We start from the raw sequence: 11495 nt of genomic DNA on the forward strand, positions 1-11495 counted from the left end.
AAGTTTCTCATTTTGATTCTAAGTCCTTAATAAATTGGCCCGTACTTCCCCCACTCTTAGGAGAGAAGCTGTAACTACATTTTCATAGGCATCTTAATGGGTCATTATCAACTACTTTCAATTCCACTATATATGATTCATTCTCACACTTCCACGTCTGTTTTACTTGCATCATTTCCTCTGTCTCAAATCTTTCTCCCTCCTCTCTGCATGGTAAACTTTCACGGATCCTTCCAGACTCAGGTCCATCATAACCTCTAACACCTGGGACAAATGTCAAAGTTAGACTCCCATCCTCTCTTCCCCCACAGCACCTACATCTATGCATCTATTAATGTACCCAATGCACCTTTGCAGAATCATTTTTTAATTTCTTTACTTTTCTGTCTCCTAAGTAGACTGGGAGCTATTTGGAAACAAGGACCAAGTATTTTTTAATCTCTGGATATCTATCTTCTACTTTGAACCAGGTAAGAACTCCATAAATGTTTGATGAACAAATCAATTAGTGTCTAGATATTAAGCTTGAAGATACAAAACCAAAAATACCTAGGTTGGTAAAACAACCCAGTCATTAGTTAAATATTAATCAATTGACTAGCCAATTGTTTGGTGTTACATGGTCAACTAACTTTCAAGAAGCTTGAGCAGTTAGTTATAGAGCCTCTTAATCCTAATTCACAGTAACACACCAGCCAGCTGTTAATTATGTACTTGGAGACAGGGAGGTAAATAAAATTCGTATTTATTGGCAAAGCTCTTCAACTTTCCCTGTGTCACATGAACTAAAACAAAGTGAACTTTGCTAGGAGAGCACAAGGGAAACACTAATACCCTCTTCATGTGTATATTTTGAAGCTTACAGTGTGCTCTTGTATCTCATGTAATCCTTAAAGCAATCCTGTGAGTTCGAGTATCATAAGTTTACTTTACAAGTGTGACACTTTTAAGGTTCAAGAGATAAAATGACATACCTAAAAATCACTGTGCCAAAAGTGCTCAAATTTAAGTCAACTCCTGTGTTTGTATCAGGTGTTCATTTCATTTAATCAGTTAACAGAGAAACCCAAACAACAAGTACATTTAATAACTTGGTTCTGAGACAGCAACAAAATCAATAACAATTTATTTGCTTTACAATATATATGATATTCAGAAGCTTTCATATTATTTTGTTGGCTACATAAAACAGCCCTGCAGAGTAGATTGGACAAATACTCTAATGCCTGTTTAGGCGATGAGAAGTCTGAGGTACAATGAGACTAGATGACTTTTCCAGGTTATTCAAAGTTAGTCAGTGACAGACCTAATTCCTGATTGATTGTTCTATCCACTCCCCTTGGAAACCAATATCTTGATATATTTGAAAGGCTCAACAGTTACTAGAGAGTTAGCCCACTCTGGCGAAATCAGGAAAGATAAATGCAAATAATTAGCTCATGGGAAAGTGGCAGTAATGCCCTATGATGCAGTCCCTTTTGTACTGATTCTTCAGGGAAGTATCCAAAATGGATCTGTCACACCCCTGGTTATGCTGATGTGTGTGGGGTTCATTTCTACTTGAGTGAAGTCCTATACCATTAGTCTAGGGTAAATTTAAATGGTTCGTATTTCAGGGAATGCATTTTGAATTGTGTGAATTCATACATTTCCCTCAATTGAATTTTAAACCTTTCTTCTCTTCTACCTGAGCCCATGTACTCTCCCAATTTACATGTTCACTTCTATGATTATACACACAAACCATAAGCGAATATACACATGACTGCATAATCACCTCTTGTACACACAAACTTTATTTGCACACACACACACACACACCTTTTGATTATACTCCCCTTCCCCAAGAAGAAGATCGTTATGGACACAGAAGACATACACATATCTCTTTGGATAACATCTCCTGTTCATATCCTACCCCCCACCCCTGTAACTAAACCTACACATACACAGGTACTCACACACAAATGCCAGGTTTCACAATGTTCAAGAATCATGTCAACTTTGAGGCCCTAAATGTGTCTGGCAAGTTCTTTGGACTTCACCATAGTGACTGAAATTACTGCTTGGGCAAGAGAAGAGGGAAGAATTGCAAAGTAGGGAGAAGAGGGCAGTATAATCAGAAGGTAAGTTGGGAGACTTCCCTATCCATAAAGCCAAAGGCCAGAAAACAGTCCCAATCGAGGGCACCTATCTACAATTATTTCCCTGACTTAAATGTCACAATGCTTTAGAAAATTACCCCAATGAGCTTAATCTGGACATCCTTGAAGTCTTCTTTCACCTCCAAGAAAAAGTCCACATACAGTAGAGGAAAGACAACGGAGTCCTGGAGACAGAGACCTCAGTTTGAAACCCACGTCTACCTTGTAAACTCTCTGAGCTTCAGTTTTATCATGTGTAAAAGGAGATGATAATACTCACCACTTAAGTGTTGTAGTGAGAATTAAGTGAAGTGACAATATATGTAAAGTACCCATCACAGTCAATTAATGACAGGTTAAATGCTGTGTTATACTCTACATACATGAGATGTTACACAAAGCCAAGTTCTCTGGGGGTAGATGTGGGTGCTTTTACAAAAAAAATGGCATTTCAGCTGAATTTCTCATTGCAACACTAACAAAATTGGTAAGGAAAAACAAAATTTGGATTCTTCATAAAAATTAGGCAAGTATTTAGGAATTCTTTGCATGAGGCTTTGCATGAGGCTTTGATTTCCAAATAGCTAGATTCTTGCTTTGCAGGGAAAAGTTCAACTTTCTGCCCATATTTCCCGGCAAAGGTGGCAAGTGGGAATCAAGAATCTCGAGATGTGAGCTTTTTTTCTAAAGAAAATAGTGACCTTTAGTCAGGTGAGGGTGTAAAGAGTATTCACAAGTCAAACTTGAGATCTAGCCAGTGTGGCTATAGCCTTAGAATTCATGTCCACAATAGTTTCTACATTGTTTGTAGAAAAATAAGAAAAAGATGTCTCAAAGATTAATTGATAACTTGAACAACCCATACATCAAACCACAGAGTTAGGTCTCTGTGACAGAGTGGGAAATAAGTTGGACTGGGAGTGAGATCCTTGGGAAACATCTAAAAGCCTTAGTTTCCCATTTATAAAATAGGGTTAATATTAGTGCTCATCTAGTATCTTCTTATACGGATTAAATGAGATATTGCATGTCAAGTGATTAGAAAAAGGCTTTAAACAAGCGGTAAAGGTAGTTATTATTTTTACCTACCTCATAAGTTTATTGTAACAGTGAAACAAATGCACTGTAAAATATTATTTTTAGTTTTTTAAAGTACATTTAATATCAGCTAAATGTATTTTGAGTAGGGGGAGGGGTTCTTTACTCAAATGTTCACTTTTAGCCAAAGTGGATTTCTATAACACTTTATTTTCATTAATTAATTTTTTCCATCTAAAAGATCAGAATGTGGGGCATGCTCCTACTTTCTACTCCCTTCCCGTCATATCACCCAGCTCTACTGGGCTTCATTAAAGAGAACACTCCTACCTAGCCCCCACAAAATGTCAAAATGAAACATGATTTTACCCAGAAACTGCTTACCAGTGATATTTGCAAAACATTTGTGCTCATCTGTCAGGCTTCTTGGCCAAACATGGCCATCCTACAAAGCTGTAATAAAACATGAAATAAACCTTTCCATAAAACATTTAATAAAGCTGTAAAAGTTAAATAGCTCATAATAAGCAACCATAAAAAAGCATGTAGCCCAGTTCTTGATCATTAACTTTCATTAGGGCTTGGAAGAAAACCCAGGCCATTCTTCTAAATTGCCCAGCTTACAGTGTGGAATTGAATCAAGGGTATTGTTCCCGGGATCCTCTCCACTTTGAAGCCAAAGGGATTTCACAGTTGTTTCACTGAATCGAATCTAAGATGATCAGATTCTTCTCACTGAGGTAAAATTAATTTGCAAAGAGACTTATTGAATTTCTTGGAATTCCTGCGTTAGATTTGAGAAGAGTGGGGATTTTTTTTTTTTTTTTGCTTATTTCTCTAAGTGTGATGTTAAGCAATAAGTGGATGTTGTTTTTGGCTGCTCGGCATTCAGTTCTCTTTCCTAACAGTCCCCTATTTCCTTTCAGAGAGATTCCATTAAATGGATTGTTGGAGGTTTGGGGTATCCCAAAAAACAGACCCTGCCTTTCTCTAGGACAAGAATGAAGCATGTGATGGAGCCATACTAATCAAACCTAGTCTCCCAGGACTGGAGTGAATATTCTCAGAGTGGTAACACAGGAGGGATGGAGGAAGGAAATAAACAGTTGGTGCTCACTGGTTGTCTCATTCCATAGTGGCAACCTGATTGGTTTGTTCAATAGTTCCTGCTCCCAACCTCACAGTTTTGCTCAGATTTCTGTACTCATCAGGGTTCAATCCTCTGGCCCCCTCTTTGATTTTGTAAGTACTCAATAAATTCCGTTTCAGCTCAAGTTTTCCAGAGTTGTTCACCACTGCTTATGCTAAAGCATCTTAATTGCTAGAGTGTCAAGTAATAATTATCATTGATTCCTATTTATTTTCAAAGCCAGAAACACAAGGTACAGGGAAAACTGCTAAAAGGAAGAATTATGCAATAATAATTTGTCTACCTCACCATTCTCTTCATCCAAAAAAAAAAAAAAATCTATCAAAGGCTTGTCTATTACAAATTACATCAAAAAGAAATTAAATCAAATGACTGTCAAAACTACAGGAAAATACAAAAGGAAAAGCATAAAACTCATATCAAAAAATTCAATTGAGGAAGTATAGACCAGAAATTTCTATTCCACACAAAATGATTTTAAATCCCCTAATAGCTGAGAACTTCATATAAATATTTGCCTAATGGCCTGAAAGGCACCGAGAAGAAATGAAATCCCTGTGAGTTGAAACCTTATAGATTACAGTTGGTGGCTCCAAATTGTTTGAGGTTAAGAGGATTTATGATTTATAAAAGACTAGTATTGTTAGCCCTTGCATAAAACAGCTACATCTCACAGGCTCATTTTTACCAGGAGCAGCTCCTTGGAGCCAAAATGATATACAAAATGGAACACTAGCTTCTATATTTTGTTCAAATCCCTTCGTCTTTCAGGCCAAGTTAATTTAAGTGAAAAAAAACTCAGAAACTTGGGAAGTAAATTGGCATTTAATACAGTTCCATCAGATCCTTTTTTTCCCCTGAAGTCTTACTCACTGAAGAAATCTTAATTAAGAAGAAGGAAAGGAATTGGTCGAAATGCATATATGATGTATTAAATATTTGACAGACCGTTTGCACACTGACCTCACTGGTGAGCCAGAATACAGCACAAGCCTGTAACTAGGCTCAAGGGCAGCTTGAACCCATCACCACCGAATAATGGCTTGCTGTCTTTTTAAAACTCTCCGAGGTTCACATTGTAGATTTCCTTCCAGTTTCCAGTGGTATGAGAGACACCGCCAGTATAAATCTTGTTGTCACAAAAGAACAAGTTATAGTATATATTCAACCACACACACAAAAAAACTTTCAAATAACATTAAGTTAAACCCACAAAACCAAGGAGAGTCAGAAGCAAAGCTGAAACTCTGTCCTTAAGTCACCCCCATTGTGTTTAGATCTTGAAGAATACCAAACTCATCCTGGGGTATCACCAGGGCTGTGTCTACACAATATTAAGACAATAAGTCAAATTGGTTAAGAAAAAAAAATTTCAGCAGCAGCAAAGCAAAAGAAAAGAAAAGAAGAAAAATCTCGTAGTTCAAGTCTGGTTGACAAAAGAAATACAAACGAGTCTCTTTTTGTGAATTTTCATTTCAGTGTGTGGACCTAAATAAACACCCTGTCTGCCCCCCACAGACCAAATGCTGAAAGAAAGGGAAGATGAAGGTTGGTGCAACTTGGAAGTTTCTGCCCTAGAATCATGGGTTCTAAGCAAAAGTTTTTATGAAACAGTGTTGCTATTATTTGGCTTAACAGTGTATTATCTTCTCTTAATACTTTTATGAATCAAATCTTCAATTTTTTCGTGGACACTTGACCTAAATAGTCAGGAGGCCTGGCTATCCCTGGGAATCCATTTTGAAGAACTAAAAGAATTGGCAAATCTGAGACATGAATGCTGTTTGTGAGGCAGAAAAGCCTGGTGGTCATAAGGACCTGAGTTTTCACGCTGATCCAGCAGTCACTTGCCAGCTGTGTGACTTGGGCCAGGACCTCACCTCTCTGAGTGGTGGATGTTTCGCCTATTAAATGAATAAAGTAGCACCCACCTTACAGGGTTTCCATGAGGACTAACTGAGATATTTGTGAAGCCTTTAACATGGTGTCTGGAGCATGGTTAACCTTTCTTAAATGGTACCTACATCTGTGAGCATCAAACATTTCCAAAGAGAAAAAATAAGACAAGACCTCTTTAAGATCAAGATTGTAGGATGTTGAAGGTTTCTAGATGCAGAAAGAATTTGCTTTCATTACATGGAAAGTAGCTTTCACATAGGGAAAAGTCTACAGAAGTGAATCATTCATTCCACAAATATGCCAACTATGTGCCAGCCATTGGGAAATTCAAAGATGAACAAGATAGAAATGGTCCCTGCCCTCCAGAAAATAACAGTCTAGAGGACACGCACACATAGAAACAGGCAATTACAGCAAGGGTCCCATCTCTTACACAGTGTCCTGGTGCCCCCCCCCCCCACACACACATCCCCACCAGAAACCACACCAGGTCCCCTCCCTGTCTCACACTCCACTTCCTGTCAATCCAGACAGAAGACATGAAATCCTTGACCTGGGTCTTCCTGGGCCATAGGAGCTTCATAAGATGAGCAAATGGCTTCTCACTAATGACTGAACCTTAGAACTTGACCTGTCCTAGGCTACTGTTAGAAACTGAATTGTGTCTCCTCAAATTTCATATGTTGAACTCCTAACCCGCAGTACCTCAGACTGTGACTGTATTTAATGATAGAAGCCTTTAGAGGAGTGATTAAGTTAAAGTGAGGCCATTTTAGGGTAGGCCCTAATCCAATCTCACTGGTATCCTTATAAGAGGAATTTTGGACACGTAAAAGAGACACCATGGACACACATGCACAAAACATCATGTGAGGACACAGTGAATAGGTAGCTGTCTTCAAGCCTAGGCCTCCGGAGAAACCAAAAGAGCCAACACCTTGATCTTGGACTTCTAGCCTCCAGAACTGTAAGAAAACAAATTTCTGCTTAAGCCACCCAGTCTGTGCTATTTTGTTATGGCAGCCCCAGAAAACTAATTCTGTTGCTTTCCTAGGTGAATGTAAGATAAAAGAGGAGCCTTTGTGCCCAAGAGGATACAGAAGTGTATTGAGTGAATGACAGAGGGTGTGCATTCTACTTTCAGAAGGATATGATGCTCAACAAAATCGACCATATCTCCAGAAAGGCTTTTTTTGATAAGGGCATTGTCAAACATCACTTTTACCCACCCAAGCACCTACTCACATATAATTTCCAGCAATATGTTCAATGGGACATTTTCCCAATCAAATAAGCCCACCCAGGGGACTGCCACAGAATAATGCCAGGCACATAATAATGGTTGATATTTTATTGAGCAAATACTACATAGCAGCCACTGTTCTAAGCATTTTACACGTATTAACAGATTTAATCTTCACCACAACTTATGCATTACTTTCCTGTGGTTGCTATAACAAATTATCACAAATTAACTGGAGGCTTAAAGCAACAGAAATGTATTCTCTCACAGTTCTTAAGTCCACGAGGAACTGGCAGAGCCATACTCCCTCTGCAATCTGTAGGAGAGAAGCCTTCCTTGCCTCCTCCGGCTTCTGGTGGTGGTGGGCTATGCCCGGCATCTGTGGCTTCTAGCTGCTTCACTCAGTCTTGCCCCCATCATGACATGGTGCTCCCTGTGTGTTTGTTTTCTCATAAGAACACCACCAGCCATTGGGTTACGACTCACCTGACTTCAATATGACCTTAATGTAACCAATTGCATCGGCAAAGACCCTATTTCCAAATAATGTTACATTGTGAGGTTTCAGGGAGATGTGAATTTGGGGGGACACTATTCAAGCCAGCAGAGGTAGGCACTGATATTGTTATGCCAGTTTTAGAGATTAAAAGCCCTGAGCACAGAGATGAAATAACTTTTCAAGTTCGCCCAGATAATCAATGGCAGAACCCAGATGGAGCTCCAAAGACCGTGTTAAGAGCTATGCGATGCTGCCTCTCGAAAAGTATTTCCTAAATGAATAAAATGGTCACAAATGGCTGAGTGCCAGCATGCCCTAATTTCCCTCCTCAGCATCCCTCTCTGAGACCGTTGCACCAGACTCATAAGTAATGTCCCTTCTCAAGTCTGCCCTCCACCTGATCTCCAGATATGAGTTTCCAAAACACAGATCTGATCACCAATTCTGAAAAGAGCTTAGTTACAGTTCACAAAAACTGATAAATTCCTAACTTAGCACAGCAACCAATTATTCTTCACACACTGGACGAAAAGCTCCATGTGGGCAGGGATTGTGTCCATTTTTGCTCACCACTGCATCCTTAACAACATATACAGGTTCCCAGTACCTAGTAGGTCCTCAAAAGTCATTGTTAAATAAGTGTAAAAATGAATGAATGAATGAATGAATGAATGGATGATCTGGCCAACCTACATTTCTAGCCTCAGATCCTACTGCTTTACCCACAACCATTCTTCACCACTCAGACCTCCTCACCAACCGTGTGTCTTTCCAGTGTTGTAGACACTCTTGGCAGCTCATATAATGAACCCCACTGATGTGCCCAAGTGACCTTTGCTTACACTGTGCCCTGTGCCAGGTGTACCATAATCACCATCAGAGCCTAATCTAAACCTCCCCTTCCCAACAGGTACGTTTACACCCACATCTACCCACCCCTTGACACACATCTCAGACACACAAATAGCTTCCACTCACAAGAGTACCATCGAACTTTGTGCTGTCATCGACACTGCATTTGGTTTGCTCTATGACATCTAGTTGTAAAAGGTTTCTTCTTATCTCCACTCTTGCGAGGGGGAGGGGCTGTGTCCTCTCCATTTTATATAATCAGTGTCTAACACAGTACTCATCAGACAGTGGACACTCCATAAATGTTTGCTGGAAAACGACTGAATGAATAGTCTAATGTCAATGTGTATATAAACACAGATTTTACTCCTATTTTGACCAAGGTTTGACTGTGCACATACAGAATCCAATTCCCAAAAGATGAGGCAACTTCTTGGCTTTCAAAACTACCCAAGCGCAGATGTCACACAGCTAAGGGAAGGCTGAAGCTGAAATTTTGATTCAAAAACATATATCCTAGGGGCAAACTTATTAAAATGCACTGGAAGCCCCTGCCACCCCCTGAATTCCTATTTGCCTATGTGATGGGTAAGTGAAATGGAGGCATGAAGAAATTGACATCGTGATTCCAGCACTGAGGACTGCTTTTGCATCATTGACATAGCTTTATAACTGTGCTGTTTTTAATCAATTACATGTGGAGTCCATTTCAGTCCACTAATAAACCTATTTAGTCACTTCTCATTTAATGTAATTACAGGGATAGTGTGGCATGGAGGTTGAGAGCATGGGCCTTGGAATCAGAGAAATAAATATGCTGTAGTGTCCCCCATCTTTAATATGTATGTGAGCCTGGAGGCATGTATACATGCACGTATGTCCCTCCCTTGACCACACATTCTCCTCTTTTTACCATGTCATTTCATTTTGATAATCTCCTTCACAGCAAGACTCTCTAAAGAGTTATTTACATATATTTATACATGCGCCCCACTTCCTCACTTCACATTCTTTCCAGAACCACAGTTAGGCTTCTGTCCCCTCACACCGAGGTCACTCACATCATGGAGGTCACTGTCCTCCATGTTGTCACCTCTCTGTCTTTATCTTACTTGACTTTTCAACAATAATCTACACATAAGTACCACCTTCCTTGTTTGAAGCATTTGTCTCTTCTCTTGGTTACTGTCAATTCCACTTTCTCCTGGTTCCATCTCCCAGGCTGTCCACCTGACCTTGAAATCCTGGTGTGCCCTAGGCCTCCAGCCAAGCTTTCCTTGCCTTTCTGTCTGTCTCTCTTCCATTAGATCCTGTCCAGTGGTCTTAATGCTGTATGTGCACTCACAACCCTGCCTGTCCTGGCTTTGTTTATGGACTTCTCACTCTAACATTTCTCTTGCCAGACAGTGTTGAATAGAAGTAAGCCTGGGCCCCATACAGTCAGAGTGCCTGACTTTGAATCCTTATTTGGTCTTTATTTTCTTCAGAGCTTTGGGAATTTAAGGACGTGTTTTCTCATCTATGAAATAGGGATAATGCCTCACTGTAACCTTTTGAAGATAAAATGAGTTGATATATTTAAGGAACATATACCAATTCCAAGCACATGGTAGACACTCAATAAATTACACCAATTATTATTACAAGTGGTGGCAATAGGAGAGTCTTCTCTTAGATACCAAAGAGGCATCTTGAAGTTATGCTCCTAAAATAGAACTCTAGATTCTCCTATAAAAACTCATTTCTACTCATGTCCCTGTCGTATTAATTTACCTTATTTTCTTCATAAAACTTACTACTATCTGAGATTTCTTTATTTTTGTCTTTACCGGTTTATTGCCTACCCCACCTCCAGGTAAGAAGCTAGTATTTGAGCTTCATGAGAGCATAGCCATATCTGTCTTGTTCACTGCTGTGATTCTACGGCGTCAAACAGTGACTTGTATTAACACATGGTAGGTGCTCAATACACAGCTGCTAAGTGAATGGATTGATGAATGAATGGATAAACAATTTGACTTGGATTTGGTACCTACACCTAGCATTTACTAGCTATGGGAGATTAAGAAAACATTTAAACTTTATGAGCTTTAATTTGCTTACCTGTTAAATAGGATAACAATGCTTCCTTACAGGGTTACCATGAATGTTAAGTACACTAAGCGCAGTGCCTGGCCCAGAGTAAGACTTCATTACATAGTAATGAAAAAATGAAAATAATCATTCGTATGAACCACAGAATAGTCATTAATACTCAGCACCTTATTAGCTGTGCATCCTGGGGCAAGTTACTGAACTATTCTAAGCTGCAGTGCCTACCTTTGCAAAGGCAGTATCCTGAAACTACTAGAGTATATTAATATATATAGTATTCTGAAACCTACTATACTGGAATTGGAATCTAAAGAATGTGAGGCAAGGTATTGCCAGAAAATAAAAAGTGTAGTATATAGAATCGTAGACTTTTTAGAACTAGAAGGAATCTTCAAGAAGAAACATTTTTATTCATTTCATGAATATATCCAGATGAACACACTTTTTTATTCATTTCATGAATATGTAGATGTGCAAACACGCCTGGGTAACTGGGTGATTTGCCTAAGATCACAGACCTAGAAATATAACTAGAATCCAGGTCCCGTAACTGCAAGTGCATTAAACATAATACTG

General features: G+C 39.2%; 1 long non-coding RNA gene across 1 annotated transcript; it reads left to right on the top strand.

The window, feature by feature from the left end:
• The first annotated feature begins 394 nt into the window (after positions 1–394).
• On the top strand, positions 395–4456 carry LOC121041038 (uncharacterized). The gene is made up of 2 exons (XR_005795531.1): positions 395–470; positions 4109–4456. It is a non-coding gene; the product is annotated as an uncharacterized LOC121041038 (long non-coding RNA).
• The last annotated feature ends 7039 nt before the right edge of the window (positions 4457–11495 follow it).

Source organism: Herpailurus yagouaroundi, unplaced genomic scaffold (assembly GCF_014898765.1).
Source record: "Herpailurus yagouaroundi ecotype Mexico unplaced genomic scaffold, PumYag 182, whole genome shotgun sequence".
Taxonomy (NCBI): domain Eukaryota; kingdom Metazoa; phylum Chordata; class Mammalia; order Carnivora; family Felidae; genus Herpailurus; species Herpailurus yagouaroundi.